Here is a 21427-nt window from a genome sequence, read left to right on the forward strand (position 1 = left end):
CGAGAAACAGATTGAGATTGCACGTGCATTTCGCGGCGGTGTACATCCGAAACCGGATGGGGCCGGTTTGAGACGGAGAAAATTGGTTTACCCCAGAGCAAACCGGTTTATTTATGTTATTCCTTACGTGTGAACTGTGAAGCCATCTCTATGACATTTCACGTCTCTGCATTAAGTTACTCTGACATTCATAGTTCATACTACTGATATTTGAGAATAAAGCTATATGATGTGCACTAGTTAACATTTAGGCTACGTTTTTAGTGAGACGCGGTGCGTTGTACGTAGTAGGAACTTTTGCTGATATAAGTAGTATTATTATGAGAGCGTTCATGCAGAAGCATTGTCACACACGTTTGGCTCGCGGTAAAACCGCGTTTTCACGGATCGACCTGGGTAAATCGACTTGGTTGTTCAACCGTGATAATCGACCGTGTAAACAATATTTTGATCTAGTCGATCAACTTTAGTTTCGATTCGGCTAAAGTAGAAAGACGTCTACTACTTAGTTGACACAACTTTATTCGGCGCCATATTTCTGTATAATACGCTGATTTCGTAAGAAAGCTCAGTCACTCAGCGGGCGATGGAGAGAGCTATGCTTGGAGTTTCTCTACGTGATCAAATCAGAAATGAAGAGATCCGTAGGAGAACTAAAGTAACCGACATAGCTCAATGGGTTGCGAAGCTGAAGTGGCAAAAGTTCGTAAAACTGATAGACGTTGGGGTCTCAAGGTGCTGGAATGGCGACCTTGCACCGGAAGACACAGTATTGGAAGACCCCACCCCCACTAAGTGGACGGACGACATCAGACATCAGTGGCGTGTGGCCCTACAAGAGACCTATGTCCAGCAGTGGACGTCTATCGGTTGTTGATGATGATGATGATGACGATGATGATGACGCTGACTTCGACTGCGATTTCGTCAAAACGTATTTATCGTCTTGTAGAACGAATTAGTCATAATACCGAAGTCGTTCTACCCATGGTCGACCTATATGAAAACGCAGCTTAATAACGCGGCAAACACCGTTGTCTACCGGTACTAATAATTTAGTATCAGTACTGCTCCAATAGTATTATGATTGCCTAGTGGTCAAAGCATCCACTTCCTGAGGTCGGGGCTTCGACCCCGGCACACGTCTAACATTTCGGAGTTTAACGGCAAAGGAAAAATCGCGAGGAAACCTGTATGCCTGAGAGTTCTCTATAATGTTCTCAAAGGTGTGTGAAGTCAACCAATGTGCACTTGGGCAGCGTGGTGGACTATGGCCAGAACCCTTCTCATTTCGACAGAAAACCTATGTTCAGTAATGGGCCGGCGATTGTTTAATGATGATGATGATGACTGCTCCAATCTTGTCATACACAACATCACGTCATTCTTCACTGCGAAAAAATAAGAAAGAAATATTAAGTTTATTTATCAAGTAGCATCGAATTACTTAATTCTTTATTTTATTATTTTAGAAATAATCCAGCAGACTTAGACTAGAAAAATATCTAGGCAATTTGTTGTGCAGACTTGATTAAATAATAGACTGAAAGACGACGAAAACAGGTCGGCATCGAATTAACAAGATAAAGCTCAGGCTTGCTGTTCATTTTGCAATGTTGTTGGCCCTGCCGACCTCTGGGGTAGGCCCTGAGGGGATAAATGTACATAGACTAGCTTTAGGGATTTATTATTAAGTTAAATATGAGATCTGTGCCTATTTGTAATAAAATTGTAACTGGATGATTTCAGTACATTATTTTGAAAACATTAATCGGAGAAAACATAAGTACCTATTTCTCATTTTGAGCAGAGACCCGTGCTCAGAATAATGACGACTGCTCCAATCTTGTCAGAAACAAAACAGAGACGAATTTACAATGCGAAAAAATAAATCACAATAAAACTTCAAGAAAAAAACAAGTTTATATCAAGTGGCATCGAATTAACTATGTACTTTATTCATTATTTTAATATTTTACAAATAATCCTTAGACTAGAAAAATACCTATGCAATTTGTTGTGCAGACTTAATTAAATATTTTTGAAAATTCAACCACTTAGAGGGTAAAAATATAGGAGTTTAAAATTTCTGTAGTCCACGCGGACGGAGATGCGGTTATAAGCTAGTTAAATGTATTATTTTGAAAATTTTATCAATCTCGAATCGATACTAATGTTTGCTCCGATTACAATTTACAAAAACGATAAAGATCAGGCTAGTTCATTCTGTGATGTTGTTGGCCCCGGCGACCTCTGTAGTAGCCCCTGAGGCCCCTGAGGGGATAAAATACATAAAGCAAAGTTCTTACAAACTACGTTTGATCCAGGCATATGATATATATAAAAAATACACCGTAGGTACATTGAAAAATATGTGTTTGCTAGGAATATAAAAAACTCTCTTTTTTGATCAATAAAATGTATTTTTTAGTTTTGGCGAATTTATTTATTTTAAAAGCATTTTAGATAACGAGTCAATACGGTTTAGGATTTTTAGTTTTGATAAAATGTTGGGCAAAGGCCTTTACATAGCTATTGGGTTGTATTTGACTGTACTTCCGTGATTATATTGCGTTTGAAAAAAATTACCTGCGTGGTTACTGCAACCATTGATGTTAAAACGTAGTTTTAAGGGTTTCTTGTCGGGTGGAGTTTGAACCGCCGACCTTTCCGATTTCAGTCCGCTCTTTGACCGTTGACCTATCGAGGCTTATTGAGTCTGTCCGCCAGCGGGCTGTATCCCGTGAACCGTAATAGGTAGATGAGTTGAAATTTTTACAGAATGTGTATTTAGCTACCACGAGCTTCAAGTGCCTCAAGTCTTTAGTACGCACGCGCTACAAAATAGAGATATTTCGTGTCACTATTATAAATTCCTACGCGAGTTTATTGTTATAACAAAATACCGCGCAAATGGGAACATTTGTTATTCTGTACCATTTTTCATGGGCAAAGCGCGATACCTCACTAGAATTATTTAGTGCAATGACATAAATCGGCTCGGTGCGTGTCGGACGTATATTAAGCTTGATTGCTACAATTTCACTTGGCTGGTAAACTTGATGATAATTGTCGACGCACAAATTACTCGGGTGCATAAATTATTTGCGGTTGCGGTTGTACGACTACAATTGCTGTTTTTGCTATAATTTTCTGACAAGTGTTTAGAATGGTTCTGTGCGGTGCGAGAATTTCGGTGTACATTGTAGTTTTTATATTAGGGTTTTACCTTCCATACTAGCAAAGCCGTAAGACCAACAAATGAGAGAGTTTGCACACCGATCTGTGCCGATCTCTTCAATCTGCTCGATGCAGATAAAATCTGAACCTGATACACGCAATTTGTTTTATTTTTTAAACAAGCTTTTTTGGGTAAAGCGCGATACCTCACTAGAATTATTTAGTGCAATGACATAAATCGGCTTGGTGCGTGTCGGACGTAGGTATATTGCTACAATTTCACTTGGCTGCTAAACTTGATGATAATTGTCGACGCACAAATTACTCGGGTGCATAAATTAATTGCGGTTGTACTGAAATTGTACGGCTACAATTATTATTGTTTTTGTTATAATTTTCTCACAAGTGTTTAAAATCCGGCAAAGCTGTCCCGCTAAGCGCTTTCCACTACGATGCCGCGTATACGAATTCTCACATTATAACATTTTATATTATGTTAAATCCCACTCCATTTTTTCCATTAATATTTTTGAACAATTTTTTATAAGAAAAAGCTACCGTTCGTAAATCGTACACCACTACTAGACCTATCCAGGATATTGCAGTTGTATCATTAAATAATGTATGTATCACTTTTGTATCATCACATAACAAGGTTTGATCACAGGCATGTACAAGCCGTTATTTAAATTTGAGTATCAATCAACTCCACTAACAAAACAAACAATATTACGTAGAAACAAGATAGCTATTAGAAATCCATACAAGAGACGTATGTCTAGTACTAGAAGTCCATCAGTATACCTCGACAACGAAGACGACATACTCCAACAGACAGTAAATTAAGTTTCAATAGCAAGAACGTAGGTACTCAATTGTAAACGAACCGAATTACATGCAGGTGCATTCTCAATGATATAAATAAACTGGAATGCTCCACTCTAAACTGATTCTCTCCATTGCAAACCGGTTTTCCCCGGTTCAAACAAGTTTTCTCCGGAGTGAACCAGTTTCGGGTGGAATGCAGGTGCAATATCTCAATATGTCACTTGTTAGATTTTAGTATGCTATTGAAATGCTCGCCGTATTCTTCTTGTACTGTTGTACGTTGGTAGACTTTGTAATGGTTTGCTATAAGTAAAGAAATGCTCCTTGCAAGAAAATTATTAAAGAGTAGGTACCTGCCAAGTGAACGATGAACTCTTGAACTTAGATCTATTGACTATTAGCTATGGGGAAGACGCGTTAAATATCTCAGAGTTATTATAATGTTGTTTGATACGCGGGGCCATTTTAGACCCCTACTGCACAGCTACCGCTATAACGCTAAATAATGAATATCGTGAAGCGTCCATACCTCCGCCTGTTTAATAGAAGGTTGTAAAATATAACATTCGATATGGCGCTTTATTGCCCATAACGCTTTTTAAAGAGGATGTTTGCGAAGTTTCCTTAATAAAATATAAATTTAAGTAGGTATCAAGATTGATAAAATAATATAATTACCTAAGGTAAAAAACACGCTATTTTTTGCGCAGTATATTTAAAGCAGTTAAAAGACTCGCTTTGAAAAAATAACTACCAGTTTCGTGATCTTTTCTACTCTTTCCAATATGGGAACTTGTCGCTTTAGACTCTTACCCATTATTCTCTATTTAGCTGCTTTTTTCTGGTTCTGGTTTCCTCGTTAGCGTCTATGGTTCCTGTTACATATCTAAATATATAAAAGGAAAAGGTGACTGACTGACTGATCTATCAACACAGCTCGAACTACTGGATGGATCGGGCTGAAATTGGCATGCAGATAGCTATTATGAGGTAGGCATCCGCTAAGAAAGGATTTTTGAAAATTTAACGCCTAAGGGGGTGAAATAGGGGTTTGAAAGTTGGGTAGTCCACTCGGATGAAATCGCGAGCATAAGCAAATTATGTATATATGTATACATACCTACTACTATGATGTATCATAAATTGTAGGTATGTTTTAAATGCTAATTTTTTATTTATTCAGATAAATGTTAGCCATTGACTGCAATCTCAGCTAGTGATAAGTGATGATGCCTAAGAGATTCATAGAATTTCAATATTTTTATTTATCATCCAAACAAAATCAAGAGATCTTTTAATCAAAAACTAGCTGCCCTGGCGAACTTCGTTCCGCCTAACATTCGATTCAAATTTTTTAAGTTTTTCTCTCCGTAAGAACCATCCTCGTACTTCTAGTAATATTATAAAAAAAGAATTAACAAAATCGGTTCAGTTGTTCTCGAGATTTGCGATGACCAACACATTTAGTGATTCATTTTTATATAATAGATACTCTCACATCGAACAAAATTGTACTGACCATAATAATGTTATGACTAGAAAATTGCATGGAATAATTTTGCCACCGGAACTGTATATAAAGTATGTAATATTTTACCGTCCCTGCATTGGGGTCAGAATGACCCCGGCACAGCAAACAATTGCCTCGATATTGAATCGAATTTATGTTCCCACAACAAACCCTATATGGGTCGTGTGGAGCTATTTACATGTATCATTTTAAGGTTAGTCAGCTTCCCGGGAAATATAATATTTTTGTTTCATATATATTTTTCTGTATACTAATTTTTTGCATGCCTAATCCACACTATTATTATAAATGCGATAGTGTGTCTGTCTGTCTGTAAGCTATCTTTTTATTGCCCATCCAATTAAACGGAACCTTTATAGGATCACTTTGTTGTCTGTCTGTCTGTCTGTCAAGAAACCTATAGGCTACTTCCCGTTGACCTAGAATCATGAAATTTGGCAGGAAGGTAGGTCTTATAGCAGACATGAGGGGAAAAATCTAAAAACTATGAATCTGTTGTAACATCGCAAGAAAAAAATGAAAATGTCTTCATGAACAAAATTGCTAATTTCAACTTTCAAAGTAAGATTACTATACCAAGTGGGGTATCATATAGGAAAGGGCTTTACTTGTACATTCTAAAACAGATTTTTATTTCGTAAATATAATAAGAATGTAAACTTTTTATATGGGGTTTATCATCATCATAATGATTAATCAATCGCCGGCTCACTACTGAGTACGGATCTCCTCTCAGAATGAGAAGGGTTTAAGCCACAGTAAACTGCCACGCTGGCCCAGTGTGGATTGGCAGACTGATAAAAAGAGATATTATATAGGGTTGTTTAGGGACTTTAGGGCCTATTAATAAAATATTTGTTTAGTAAATTTCACCCATAGCATAGAATGACCTGTCGTTATGAAAGTACTTACTGTATCGAACAATTTAGTACAATCGCTCGTTAGGGGACTATGAAATATTTCAACATTCTTATACTCAGTGGGTCACAATGGCCCCAAAGAGCAAACAATTGCCCCGATAATTTATGTCCCCGCAACCAACCCTCTATATGGGTCGCATGGAGCTATTTACATCTATCATTTTAGGGTTAGTCAGCGTCTCGCGAACATAATGTGCGTACATTTTCATCTCATTATTGCCATTCGTTGGGGATGTTTGTTGAAATAATAGTGTTGTAAATATACGGAAATAGGTGCCCAGTTAAGGCTCGTACATATTTTTCTCTCTCTCCGGTCGTTTCTTCATTGCTGAAGATCGTGGTCCTGGCAAACTGCCCTCGAATGGATTATCTGTTTCCATCGGCTTTTGTTGGTGGTCATTTTCACTATGTGATAAAATCCACACCTGCTGGACTCCTTTAGCTGGTCAGACCACCTAGTTGGTGAGCGGCCTCTCGCTCTTTTGCCCTCAGTGTTGCCCGTCAGTATGAGCTTTTCTAAGCTGGCGTTCCCCCGCCGTATGATGTGGCCGAAATATGAGAGCAATCGTACATTTCGTACATACTTAGATACGTTATAAATATTAGGTCCTTACTCCTTACATAATATGAAATTGGCATTTTGTCGTACTGGCCACTTTGATCTCAAATATCTCCACTTTGGTTAGGAATTCCGATTTCAATTTTATACAGCTACTAACTGCCCCGGCGATCTTCGTACCGCCTAACAGTCGATTCTTTTTCAGGATTTTTTTTTAAATTTTCTCTCCGTATAAACCATCCTCGTAGGTACTTGAAGGAATTTTATTAAAAAATAATTAGCGAAATCGGTTCAGCTGTTCTCGAGATTTGTGATCAGCGACACATTCAGCGATTCATTTTTATATATAAAGATTTACTCATGCTTTTGTGTTTTGACAAACCTAATTCATTTGTTTTTTCCTCTTTTTGTTTTGGCTACATACTACAGCAAAATGTTTGGTCGACATCTTTTCGGTATTCGTAAGATAATTAATATTCATGCGTGTAAAATAATTAGGTATAGTGCGCGGTCGAAAGTAATGGACATCGGCCTTTAGAATGACATTTGTGTTTGGTTTTGTAGAGCGTTGTCTCAGTCACTCATACCTATATGATGTTTTGTCGGTTCTCAACAACAGAGACAGTGCTCTAGAAATTCGCTATCTCCTTCTAAAGGTCATGTACATTACTTTCGGCCGCGTACTGAACAAATATGTAACATATCAAGCAAAAATGTTAAATGATTTCCCTTTACTTAGCCTAAGTTGTACACTAATAACTTGCCCTCAAATGTACCACAATATAAATTTCTGTGCCATTGTTCCTTGAGATTAAACAGTTTGCGATGACTTGTATAGTGTACTCGGCAGAATATTGTTTATTGTTCGTGTTGAATTTCTATTGGTGGTGGTTTCTAGTGGTGGCTTAATAGAGGAACTTTGCCCGGCATCGAGAACAAGAATTTTTTCAGGCAAGTCTTTGTTTCTGTATTTTACCTATTGCTTTATAATAATAATGTATATGAACCTATTGTTTAACAAGACTCGTGCTAAAATAAAAAGATACGAAATAACTTACTTACGAAAAGAAAACTCATCAAATAATTTCACCTTAGTCTGAGTTGTACCTACGTGTCCTCAAATTAATGTGCCACAATATAAATTTCTGCGACATTGTTCCTTGAGATTAAACAGTTTGCGATGACTTGTATAGTGTACTCGGCAGAATATTGTTTATTGTTCTTGTTGAATTTATATTTGGTTGTCAGAAGTTCTTTCGCCGGTATCGAAAACAAGGATTTTTTCACACGAGCACCTGTTTCTGTATTATTCACATTTTAAATTTTGTAATGCTTCATGTTTTATGATTTTCCATTTAACCTTAAAGCCCTATTGTTATAAAGTAATGCATATGAACCTATTATTTACAAGGCTCGCGCTAAATTAAAAATATGTAACATATCAAAAGAAATGTTACATGATTTCACTTTACTTAGTCTGAGTTGTACACTAATAACGTGCCCTCAAATGTACCACAATATAAATTTCTGTGCCATTGTTCCTTGAGATTAGACAGTTTGCGGTGACTTGTATAGTGTACTCGGCAGAATATTGTTTATTGTTCTTGTTGAATTTATATTTGGTTGTTTAGTAGAGGACCTTCACCCGGTATCGAGAAGAAGGATTTTTTCACACGAGTAGGTACCTGTTTCTGTATTATTCACATTTTTAATTTTGTAATGCTGCAAGTTTTATAATTTTTCATTTACCCTAAAAGCCCTATTGTTATAAAGTTCGCGTTAAATAAAAATATAGGTACAAATATGTAACATATAAAATAAAATATGTTAAATGATTTCACTTTACTTATTCTGAGTTGTACACTAATAACACGCCCTCAAATGTACCACAATATAAATTTCTGCGCCATTGTTCCTTGAGATTAAACAGTTTGCGGTGACTTGTATAGTGTACTCGGCAGAATATTGTTTATTGTTCTTGTTGAATTTATATTTGGTTGTTTAATAGAGAACCTTTGCCCGGCTATACCTTCCCACGAGCCCCTATATTTTGTGATGTTCACATTTTTGTTTTCATGATGTTTTATGGTTCATAGTTTTTCATTTACCCTATTGTTTTAATATAGTAAATGCTTAAGAACCTATTTCTATTTTTATACAATATATTTTATTTTATGAGATTCGTGCTAAAATAAAAAGATAAAAATATGTATAACATACTAAAGAAAACTCAACCAATGATTTCATCTTAGTTTGAGTTGTGATAGAATGTGAGCTCCACTTTTTGTCATACGCAAAAAATTACAAGCGCTTACGAAAGTCAGATCGGCATAGAACAATACAATAATAAAATGATTGTACAAAATATGGCATATTATAATCTAGATAATACTAGTTAAAGATGGCATAAAAATTATTAAGTTACTCAAGCACCGTGAGGAGGAACAAAGATGTGTGAAGTCTGCCAATCTGCACTGGGCCAGCGTGGCAGATTATGGCCTACTGACCAGTACTCCGTAGTGCTCCGGCGATGGGTTGAGATGACAAAATGAAAAGGGCTTAGACCCATCTGTTTAGTCGAATTTGATGTAATATGCAAAGATAGCTTGCATTCCAGAAACGGACATAGAATTTATCCCTGTAAATTAAAGACTTTTCACGCGATTTCTAAAACATTATATAATTATTATATTTATTTATTATTAGAGGATGCCCGCGACTTTGTATGCGTGGATTTAGGTTTTTAAAATCCCGTGGGAACTTTTTGGTTTTTCAGGAATAAAAAGTTTGTCTATGTCCTTCCCCGCTATGCAAGCTATCTCTGTACCCAAGTTTCGTCAAAATCGGTTGAACGGATGAGCCGTGAACGGCTAGCGGACAGACAGAAAGACAGATACACTTTTGCATTTATAATATTATAGTATGGATAGTATGGATAAACGCAACTAATTGAAGTAAAGAACCGATTTTTCTTGTCTGTATTGAAAAGCATACAATCATACCCAAAAATTATTGGCTTAAGTTTTAAATGTAAGTAATTTAATGAAAAAGTGATAGAACAAGTTATTTCATGTTGTAAAAAAAAAAGAAAACAAAGGGCTGATGATTTTATTCTTCCGTAAAAACACTATCAAATAACCAGCAGAAATAACTGGTATTTTTCAACCATTCTGAATGGATACGCAACAACATTTTAATCCGATATTTGTCATAGTAGAGTTTCGTGTAAAGCATTTTATAACTGAACAGATTTTATAAAAAAAAAAAACATTTCACGTGACCATAATTTTTAAAACCAGTTTATATGTAGTTAAAATAAAACATTGTTATGCGAGTACATTTGTTATTCCGTAACATTTTTCATGGCGTTCCGAGTGATACATCACTAGAATTATTTAGAGGAATGAAGTAAAGATAAACTCACATTTGTCACTACCCACCACCGGACGCAGTACGGTCAACAAATTGTCGAATTTTAATACAAGATCAACCTAGGGACATCCTAGGGACACCTAGCTATTCCTAGGGATTCTTACTTTCTCATTTGCCTTGGCATCAAACTATGATGCTGTCATTGTGGTATTATAATATTATTATTCACGCATTTTTTTTTCTTATATTGCGTGCCAATGAGCTACTCAATTGAACTACAATCTAGCCTAATTTGTAGGGTTCCGTTTTTCATCGTTTCTTATTAAGAGATTATATGTATAAGCTTAGGTTAAAATAAAACTACTATTTAATTAGTCAAAAACCGGCCAAGTGCGAGTCAGGCTCGCGCACCAAATGTTCCGTACTATAGTCGTATTTTCCTCATTTTTCACGATAAATCAAAAACTATTGTGCATAAAAATAAATAAAAATTTGTTTTAGAATATACAGGTAAAGTCCTTTCATAATATGATATCCCATTCTTTCAAAATACAAAATAATAATTATTTGTTCACGAACACATTTTAATTTTTTTTGTGATGTAACCACAAATACGGTTTTCGGATTTTTTCCTTTACTTATGTTATAATACCTACCTACCTGCCAAATTTCATGATTTTAGGTCAACGGAAAGTACCCTATAGGTTTTAAAACCTAAGTATACGTGGACCAAGTCGTGTCAATCATCAGTAAAGTAGGTATATTTATCATTTATTATTTGCGGCCGATGTACAGACCTATAGCTTATGAATGCGTAATGCGTAATCGGTTGACGAAATGTTCGAGACCTTCAGTAAATTTGCTGCGTGTCGTACTTTCGGTGGAAACAAATATGCGATTAACTTTATTTATTTAGAGCAATAAAATAAATCGGCATCGTGCGTGTCGGACATGCGTTAGCGCCTAAGCGCCACAAATTACAGTTTCACTTAGCTTGCCGGCAGAGTTAATGATGATTATCAGCAAACAATTATTAACCAAGTTCATTAATTTTAATTAGCTGTTGTTGTTATAGGTACTGGTGATGCATGATATTACTTAATGAACTACTAGATGATGAAAATCCCCGCTACTTTGTCCGTGTGGATTTTTCTAAATCCTGTAGGAGCTCTTTTATTTTCTGGTGTAAAAAGTACCTAGTCTATATGTCTCCGGGATGCGAGCTATCTCTGTACCAAATTTTCTCAAAATCAGTTAAATGGATGGGTCGTGAAATGGATACTCTTTCCCCTTTATAATATTAGTATGGATATGGATGGGTTAGTCTACTATGTATCTTTCTTTTACCTGGCTTCGCAAGGTAGAAGTAGTAGTAGAGAAAGAGCTCGTAAATGAATAAAAATATTTTACAAGGAGGGACGGACAGCTGAGGCACACGAGGGATGGGATCTACTCATGTGGCGGAGGCTTAGTAATATAGGGTCCTTCGGGTACGGAACCCTAAAAATCATTGATATAATGTGTACTAGTGCGCCAAATCGGTCTACAATGGTTTAGCATACATTATGACTGTGTGAATCCGAAGTCTTATTAAAAACTGTAAATTTCGCCATCGTTCCAATAGGAATGGTTTCAATGATCTCAATGATTGCATCATATGTTACGTAATCGATTCCCTGACATCGTTTACTACATAAATAAGCACGTAGCCGATAAAAATGAGGTTCAAACGACCCCTGGCAGTATTTCAACGGCACTGGACTCGGAAGCAATTTGCCCCTAATTTATTGCGATGTAGGTATATAGATCCCTAGATTTTGGCCGATCGATGATATTCACCAGTCTATTTGGAATTCGAATGGATGGTACGTAATTAAGTCGTATATACTCATATAGTTTATATGGGTAGAGCAATGCTGAAATATTAGCGACTAGCTGATGACCGCGACTCCGTCCACGTGGATTTAGAGTTTTTTAAATCCCGTGGGAAGTTTTTGATTTTTCGGGATAAAAAGTAGCCTATGTCACTCTCCAGGTCTTTTAATATACCCATGCCAAAAATCCTGTCGATCTGTTGCTCCGTTGCGATGTGATTGAAGGACAAACCAATAAACAAATACATTTTTGCATTTATTTATTTTCACACTTACTCATATAATATGGGTAGGTACAGATGATCGACTACAGTGATATCCTATAGAGAAAGAGCCTGTGAGGGCCAGATTATCGTTATTTTACAAAAACTGAAAGTTCCTCTGCACTTTATTCCCATCACAGGGAGAAACGATCAGATACTATGAAGTTTTCGTCAAAGTATAAAATCTAACTGTTTTATATTTTCATCGGACTAGTATTAGAAATCACATCATCCATTGCTAGACACTTAGTATCGTGGCAACACCAATTGTTAAGGTTTAAGGGGGTTTAGGGGGGGGGGGCGAAGAGGAAGAAGCCCAACTAAGTTCGAACCCATCCGGAGTTCGTAATTGAGCACACTGGCGCTGGAATGGACTGGCGAGGAATTCCAATGCGAACCGTGAAATTAGCCTGTTTTCAGTACGTCGCCTACTGAAAATGGAATACTACACGCGGGAATGATTGTCATCTTCAACGAAATTGCCTAAAGGACCTTTTACTTTGCCTTTTACACGCATATAATGACGATGTTATCTGTGGACAAACCAAAAGAATATGTGAAAAGTAGACATGAACCGACTAACATAAAATGATTAATTATTATCAACTAGCTGATGCCCATGGCTTCGTCCGCGTGGAATTAGGGTTTAGGAAAAATCCCGTGGAATCTCTTTGATTTTCCGGGATAAAAAGTGATGCAAAAAATCACGTCAATCTGTTGCACCTTTGCGACGTGATTGAAGGACAAATCAACAAATCAACAAACAAACACACTTTCACATTTATAATAAGGGTACTGATTTACGTAGGTACTACAGCTCAAACAGCTGGCTCTAGAAAATTGAGATACTACAGCTTATTTTTTACCATAGGCTATATTAACGGGAAACGCCGTTGATAAACGCATTAATGGTCAGCCATTTAACGTAGATATAACCACGACTTAACGCGATAATTTGACGGCATTTACATTGTCGATTGGCGTAAGACGATTTTAACGCCAATTCAATTGGCATTAGACGTTAGCCGTTCAAGTGTGACCACTCAGTTTAACGCATTCATTGTGGGCGGAATTATCGCGATAATTATAGTGTTGTTGGGCATGACGTTAACCGTAATGTGACCCGAATATAACAGAGATTTTAACGGGTTTTTTAGAAACTAAATCCATGAACGAAGTTGCGGGAAAAAACTAGTAGGTAGGTTTATATTATAAGGAAAGTTTTTGACGCCTTGACGTCAAAATAAGTAACTGTCGCAAGAATCTTCCACAGTATCATCACTACAGTCTATATAATACTCTTCACAAAGAGGCTCCGACCTTTGTCCCTTATACATACATTATTAGAAAGGCGAAAGATAGAGCCCCGAAAAATGGGAGAAGCCATTGTTAGTGTGTGCGTGTGTGTTCGCCGTAATGGTTATTTGGCGAGTTATTTGTCTGTCTGTCGACTGTGTATGATGCCGCGTCGTCGAATACCTCGCATTGTCTGTGAACATCGGTATAAAGAAAATGACTGGAAGAGACAGCTGAATAATTAAATTGGGAGTCAGTGGGTACTGCCACAGTGGACTAGAGTGAAGGAACCTTGGATGAATGATTACCGAAGGAACTCTCGGTTTGATCCTGAATAGAAGATATGTCAAATAGTAGGCTATGGTGACGTAAAATCAAAGAAAAACAGGCCTACTTTAGGGTTACCTGCGTCAAATGTACTAACATTTGACGCCTGCCAGTGACGTCGACACTTCGACGTTTTGTTAGAAGTTCCCTAACTGTCGTGAGCTATGGTACCTACTACCGTCAGAATTAAAAATTACTTGAGAATTGAAATTATGAAATAACAGTGTTTTTTTTGGATTTATCAAGCTAAATAAAAAAAATCGTACACATGCGTGAGAGTTCAACATGCTGTGTAAGTAAAATTTTACAAAGCTTCGATTCAAAGGGAATCTGAACTAACCGCAGCGGCCAGCGTCGCGCTACGGTCACGTCATGTTTATTATCACTAATATCGGATATTATAATCGTTAATTCTTTAGTCAATATCTTGTTGAAAGGATCGGAAAGCAAACCATTATTATTTTAATAAAATCCTCGTCAAGTTTGCCAACTGTACTAGGGGCTGTACTTGTACACGAGTTGCGCCACGCCTCGCACGACGTAGCCGTAAAATGCTGACTTGTCAGTGCCCGCTATAGACATCATCATCATCATGATCATCAACCACTAGACGTCTACTGCTGGCCATAGGTATCTTGTAGGGACTTCCACACGCCACGGTCTTACGCCACCTGGATCCAGCGGCTTCCTGCGACTCGTCTGATGTCATCCGTCCACCTAGTGGGGGTCTTCCAACGCTGCGTCTTCCGGTGCGAGGTCGCCATTCCAGCACCTTGGGACCCCAACGTCTATCGGTTGTACGAACTATGTGCCCTGCCCATTGCCACTTCAGCTTCGCAGCCCGTTGAGCTATGTCGGTTACTCTAGTTCTCCTACGGATCTTCTCATTTCTGATTAGATTTGGCTATAGACATGTACCTAGTAAAATAATGGTGTGTCTCAACCAGTAACTTTAGATCCTTGTCTCTACGCACACTTATTATCCTGTTGACATGTTTTGACCAGCCGTGTGATGCATGCGGAAGTTTGCGTTACGATCGCTAGCTATGAATATTTTATCAGCTTCCTATTGTTTGGTGAATATATTATATTTGCTGATGCTCGCGTGACTTTGTTCGCGTGGATTTAGGTATTTTTTTAATTATATTACAACACTATAAAGGGGAATACCAGGTGGCCATAGCCCTTAGGTGGCCACACATGAAACTATATTATGGAGTCAACAGTATGTAATACCTACAACAATTAATTGGTAAGAATATGGGTTTAAAAAAAGAGGGTTTCCTCAAAATAATGAGTTTGACGTGAGCTACTCACAAATTAGTCATTATTTTAACTAATTTCTTAAACTGGACATATTCAAGTAAAGACTTTTATATAAACCTGTGAAGATGATATTGCTAGGGGCGAAATGCCATAAGTCTAGTTTGTCGCATTAGTTTACAAATTGTGAAAAACCAAATTAAATTTGAATTTCTTCTTTCGTCTTGGGCCTTAAGTATGAAGCCACCACGGAACAGAACTGTTCTGTCTGTTCCGTGGAAGCCACGCTTTCAACTGCTTTGCTTTATTATTTTGTAAGTAATTCATGCGCGAATTTTAACTGCATTTTTATGATCTTACATACTATATTATGGGGTGTAACATAAAAGTTGTGAGTTGAACATTACAGCGCTAGGACGATAAAATTAAGAAATTCGTCATCTGACCCGTAAACAGCTTTCAAACGACATGTGCGAGAGTTAGAGTCGATAAAAATTCACGCCACTTTGCTTTTTATTGTGGGTGTGACAATTTATTTGATACTGTGTTGCCTACATGAAATAACTCTTGCGGTGAAGGTAGTACGTGGGTACATCTATATAGCGCGACAGGTCCAGATGGCCATCGGGGTATGAGGCGGGGGCTACCGACTATCCCGCACAAGATTAGCGCGTCCCTACCCCGATTTCCATCTCAACCTTTTGCGTATCATCTTAGTATCCATTTTATCAGTCTCGACTTGAGACCAAAATATGAAGCTGCTCAGATAAATATGTCTGCTGATGTAAATGTAAATATATTTTTAACTTTAAATCAAGGACATTAGGTCAATTTTACGCTAATTCTGTTATCGTTGACAAGATGTAAAAATTTTAGACACCCGACGATATAAAGGCGTTTGAATAGAGTGCGTAGCTACTATAGTTGTAGCGCGTCGTCCGTCGTCATAGTGTCTACGTATAGTATAATTATGCGACAGGTCGAAATGTCAATCGGTCACGCATAATCGCCCGCACCGGGCTAGCGCGGGGGCTGTGCGGATGTGCGGAGCGTTCCCTTCCCGATTGCCATCTCGACCTGTTGCGTACTACATCACATCGGCTGCATCGCCGCGCTGTAGCACTCTGCTACACAAATGACGTGCTACGGCCTACGACCAAACGAGCTACGACGGTGTTAACAGTGGCATGCGACCCGCGCACCAATATATTATTATTATATATGATACTTTGACTAGCTTATGCTCGCGACTTCGTCCGCGTGGACTACACAAATTTCAAACCCCTATTTCACCCCTTTACGGGTTGAATTTTCAAAAATCCTTTCTTAGCGGATGTCTACGTCGTAATAGTTATCTGCATGCCAAATTTCAGCCCGATCCGTCCAGTAGTTTGAGCTGTGCGTTGATAGATCAGTAAGTCAGTCAGTCAGTCACCTTTTCCTTTTATATATTTCTAAGATTTGGCTTGATCCCTCGGACAGCTAAAAGGTTACACAAAGTAATAATAATGACCTAGAATAAAAACCTAGATGTAAAGTTTGAAGTTGAGACGAAGAACAACAACTTTTATTGCGGAGTAGGTAATGTGACGACCTCTTGCTGCAATCCATATAAAGTTCCTGCCACCCCTTTATGTTTGTGCAACTATGTTGATAATTGAATCAATTTTATGACAATGTTGAAGTACTGAGTAGTAGTATACTGATGCAGAATATAATACACTAGAATATATTTTTATTCAAATAAACTTTTACAAGTGCTTTTGAATCGTCAAAATAATTTACCACTGGTTCGGAATAACATTCCTACTGAGAAGTACGCCGAAAATAGCAACTCGGCGGTTGCTATTTTCAAATGTTCAATTTACAATGATATTATGCCATATGGTCTTGGACTGTAATAATAAAATGATGTGATTTTTTGTATAGCGGCGGTTTATGGAGCTAGAATTTATTATTAAAGAGAATAATTAAAAATAAATCATGATTTTTATTCATTACGGTAGGGTGAAAACTAGCCACGGCCGAAGCCTCTCACCAGACCAGACCAGAAATTAAGAAATTATAAAATCCCAAATCCCTGCCAGGAATTGAACCCGGGACCTACCACTAATAAGACCACCGCGCTTAGCACTGCGCCAGGGAGGTCATCAAACTGATTTGATCATGATTATGATGATGCTGTTTAGTTGAATCAATCAATCAATCAATCAGCCTGTTTGCGTCCACTGCTGGACATAGGCCTTCCCAAGAGCACGCCACCACACAATCCTCCGCCTTCCTCATCCACCCACTTCCCGCTATCTTCTTAAGGTCGTCAGTCCAGCGGGTTGGAGGTCGTCCCACACTGCTCTTGCTGATACGCGGTCTCCACTCCAGAACACGTCTGCTCCATCGGCCATCGGTTCTGTGGCAGACGTGGCCTGCCCACTGCCACTTCAGCTGGCTAATTCGGCTGGCTGTTTAGTTACCTATATTAAAATGCATTGCATGCGCTTCTTCGGACTCATGTTTAGGCCCCTCTCATTCGTCTTGTTGTGTACCAGCCAACAATTCCGTACAATAATTCCCCAGGTTGTAACTCTACCGAGGCCTACCTAATGAATCTACCCTACCTCATATACTGATCTACCTAAAGAATACGCTTCCTATTTCATATCTTTTAGTGGCACGCGTATCATCTAACAGTAGAAACCTTTTAACATGTTGTGAACGCAATAACCCAAGGACGTTTAGAGTATCAGAAATAGTGAGTTCATCAGACCTAACGGACCTTACGGGGTATGAGCAGGGGAAGTGGGCATTCACGTATTGAATGCTCAAATGACTGTAGGTGTTCGGGCTTTGAAGGTATGTATTCACGCATAGAAACTAACACATTATTTTGGAACGTGCGTTCGTGTATAGGAGTTGTCTGGTCGATCATTCAGTTGTTCGCGTATTGAATACCAAATGTCTACCGTGTTCGGGTATAGAATTTAAACCATTGGGGTTTAAGATGTGGGTTCAGCAATTGAGACGTATTAAAAGAAGTGTAATAATATTAGTACCCATACTCAACGTGTGTAAACCTAAATGTAAGCTCTTCCTCCTACTGTAGGAAGAAGAAGCCCTGTGTAATGGCACCATTCACTCCAGTTCGTGTAAAAGGGGTTAGGAGTGAATGATGGTTGAAAGCTCCGCCGCGCCTTCAACGGTGAGCTTCTGCCTTCCCTTGGTATCCTATCACATTAAGAACATAAAATACCAACGAACACGAGCTCCCCCCCCCACTACGCGTCATCATTCAAGGGATAGCGCAATGTATGCAAGCATACTGTTAGGAGAGGTGCGTTCCTCTCATGAGATAGCACGGCGCATGCAAGCATACTTTATAGTGGCGTGTTCCACTGTAAATGGTTTGTGTAGTGTGGTGTGGTGTAGGTATATCGATCTCTTAGAGATCTAAAGGATGAGTGGCTTACTCTACGATACCGCCGAAGCAAGCTATAAACGCAGGCCTAACCTCAATCCTTTGTGTGTGAATGAGTGTAATGATCTTAGAGATCTCAAGGATGAGCGGCTTGCACTACGATACCGCCGAAGCAAGTTATAATCGCAGGCCTGACCTCAATCCATTGTGTGAAGGTATGTTGCATTTTATTATTTTTACTTGTAAGTGATAAAGTAGTCCATGCTAGAAATCACTCTAGCAAAAGATTCACAAGCACTGGGGCGCTAGGCTCTCCTTTAGGCAGGATGCACAAACACCAGAGCGCTATGGTCGTCTCTCGCATAGGTGTCTTCAAACGCTAATGCTGGGTTTTTGTATTTTACTTGTAAGTGATAAAGTACTCACGCTAGAAATCACTCTCTAGCAAAAGATTCACAAGCACTGGGGCGCTAGGCTCTCCTTTAGGCAGGATGCACAAACACCAGAGTGCTATGGTCCTCTTTCGCTTAAGTGCTCTCGAACGCTAAAGTTGCTTATGTATTATTTATAAATATCCATCAGGAGAATGCAACGCTCCAAGCAATATTAGGGTAACATAGAGATCAACAGACCTATCTGGTGTCTCTAGTCAATTCAATTCAATGTTTAGACACATGCGTAGCCCAATAGGTAAGGAACGTGTCCCTTTACACACATACCCTTGTAATTTAGCACTCAGAGTGCTCGGTCTCAAGTGATAAGTCATCACTTATTTGTGTACGCTAGAAATCACTATAGTAAAGATTCACAAGCACTGGGCGCTAGGCTCTCCTTTAGGTAGGATGCACAAACACCAGAGTGCTATGTTCCTCTCTCGCTAAAGTGCTCTCGAACGCTAAAGTTGCTTTATGTATTATTTATAAATAGCCATCAGAAGAATGCAACGCTCCAAGCAATATTAGGGTAACATAGAGATCAACAGACCTATCTGGTGTCTCTAGTCAATTCAATTCAATGTTCAGACACATGCGTAGCCCAATAGGTAAGGAACGTGTCCCTTTACACACATACCCTTGTAATTTAGCACTCAGAGTGCTCGGTCTCAAGTGATAAGTCATCACTTATTTGTGTACGCTAAAAATCACTATAGTAAAAGATTCACAAGCACTGGGCGCTAGGCTCTCCTTTAGGTAGGATGCACAAACACCAGAGTGCTATGTTCCTCTCTCGCTAAAGTGCTCTCGAACGCTAAAGTTGCTTTATGTATTATGCGTGTATTCACTAACCACCATAAGGCGGTTAAGTATTCCAACGAATGTCAGAGTACAAACAGAACAGCAGTATTACCTGCCCTCTGTGATCGGTAGTTATTAAAGTATGCTAGAATCAGCTCAGCAAAGGATTCACAAAGCGCCAAGTGGCGCCATTAATGGCACTAGGGTTCTCCTTCGCATAATCATCTTCCAACGCACTCCAACGTATACCAGCAAATAGATCGAAAGTAAACACAGAGTACAACTCCGTCTGCCAGCTCAAGCAAGGATTTACCGAGTATCCTAAAGGACGCGCGGTTCACCTCGCCTAAGCAGCCACATTACCAGATCAATCATGAATCGCTTTTAGACTTTAGAAGTATCGCCCCTATAACATAAGAAAAGTATCCTTGTACTTAAAGTGGTCCCATTCTCAAATTTTCTTACTTGAGTATAAATCTTATGTGTCGTCCAGCACATAAGTTTAATTAGATAGATTATATTATCTATTTTTATAACGTCGGTTGAGTTATTACTCAATCCACAATCCGGACGTTATTACGTAACCATTTGCGAGCACACACACCGTTCCGACCGATGGGGTCGAAGCGATGCCGCACGCGCTTTCCAACGAAATATTGATATTTGGATAATATTTATAATTGCACCATCTATTTAAACTGGCTTGTAAGTAATAAGAGCTATGCTCTCAAGTTATAATATTCCAAACTTGGTTTACAATAGAGCCATGCTCCCATGTTTCCACCTACCATAGTGGTGTTCTAATAGACAGCACGTACGATCATGTGCATGCCTGCCCGCTCTTGCGTTCATTTTATAGCACCCTGCTTTGAGACTTTGTATTTACATAAGTGTATAACCTCTGGCTATGCCAGTAAATCCCTGTATTTTACCCCTTTTTTCCACTTAGTGGTAGCATTCAATGTATGGCGCAGCGGACCCAACACGCGCAACACTGATTCGGCATTAGGACATTGACCGCTTGGTCGTTCCTTTCTTCCAATTATTCTCCTTTAGTGAAACAGCGATAGACATAGTGCAAGGTGTCACCGACAAGCACGTCTACCGTCTTAGACAACCTCACCTCCATATCATTCAACTAGTTGCACCTTAGGGAAAAAATAGCGATAGACATAGTGCAAAGTGCCACCGACAAGCACGTCTACCGTCTTAGACAACCTCACCTCCATATCATTCAACTATTTTATAATTCCACAGACCTGTTTAAATGAAGACTATGTCTTCCTCCATAAGAGCACTTAATGCAAGCACCCATTTCCACAAATATTTCCACCACACGAGCGCTAGGCTGCACGCACCTTAGTGCG

At 38.6% G+C, this 21427-nt stretch overlaps 2 protein-coding genes across 2 annotated transcripts in view; one reads left to right on the forward strand and one right to left on the reverse strand.

Moving 5' to 3' along the window:
* Positions 1–7122, reverse strand: part of LOC117982034 (zinc finger and BTB domain-containing protein 17-like) — a 216961-nt gene extending 209839 nt beyond the window's left edge. Inside the window, exon 1 of the mRNA XM_069498764.1 lies at positions 7116–7122. The gene's annotated coding sequence lies outside the window, so the exon portion shown is untranslated. The remainder of the gene's footprint in view (positions 1–7115) is intronic.
* The window catches only part of LOC117982145 (uncharacterized), a 328575-nt gene that overhangs the window by 57786 nt on the left and 249362 nt on the right, over positions 1–21427 (forward strand). The window lies entirely within an intron of this gene.

The sequence above is a fragment of the Maniola hyperantus genome, chromosome 5, assembly GCF_902806685.2.
Source record: "Maniola hyperantus chromosome 5, iAphHyp1.2, whole genome shotgun sequence".
NCBI classification, from domain to species: Eukaryota; Metazoa; Arthropoda; class Insecta; order Lepidoptera; family Nymphalidae; genus Maniola; species Maniola hyperantus.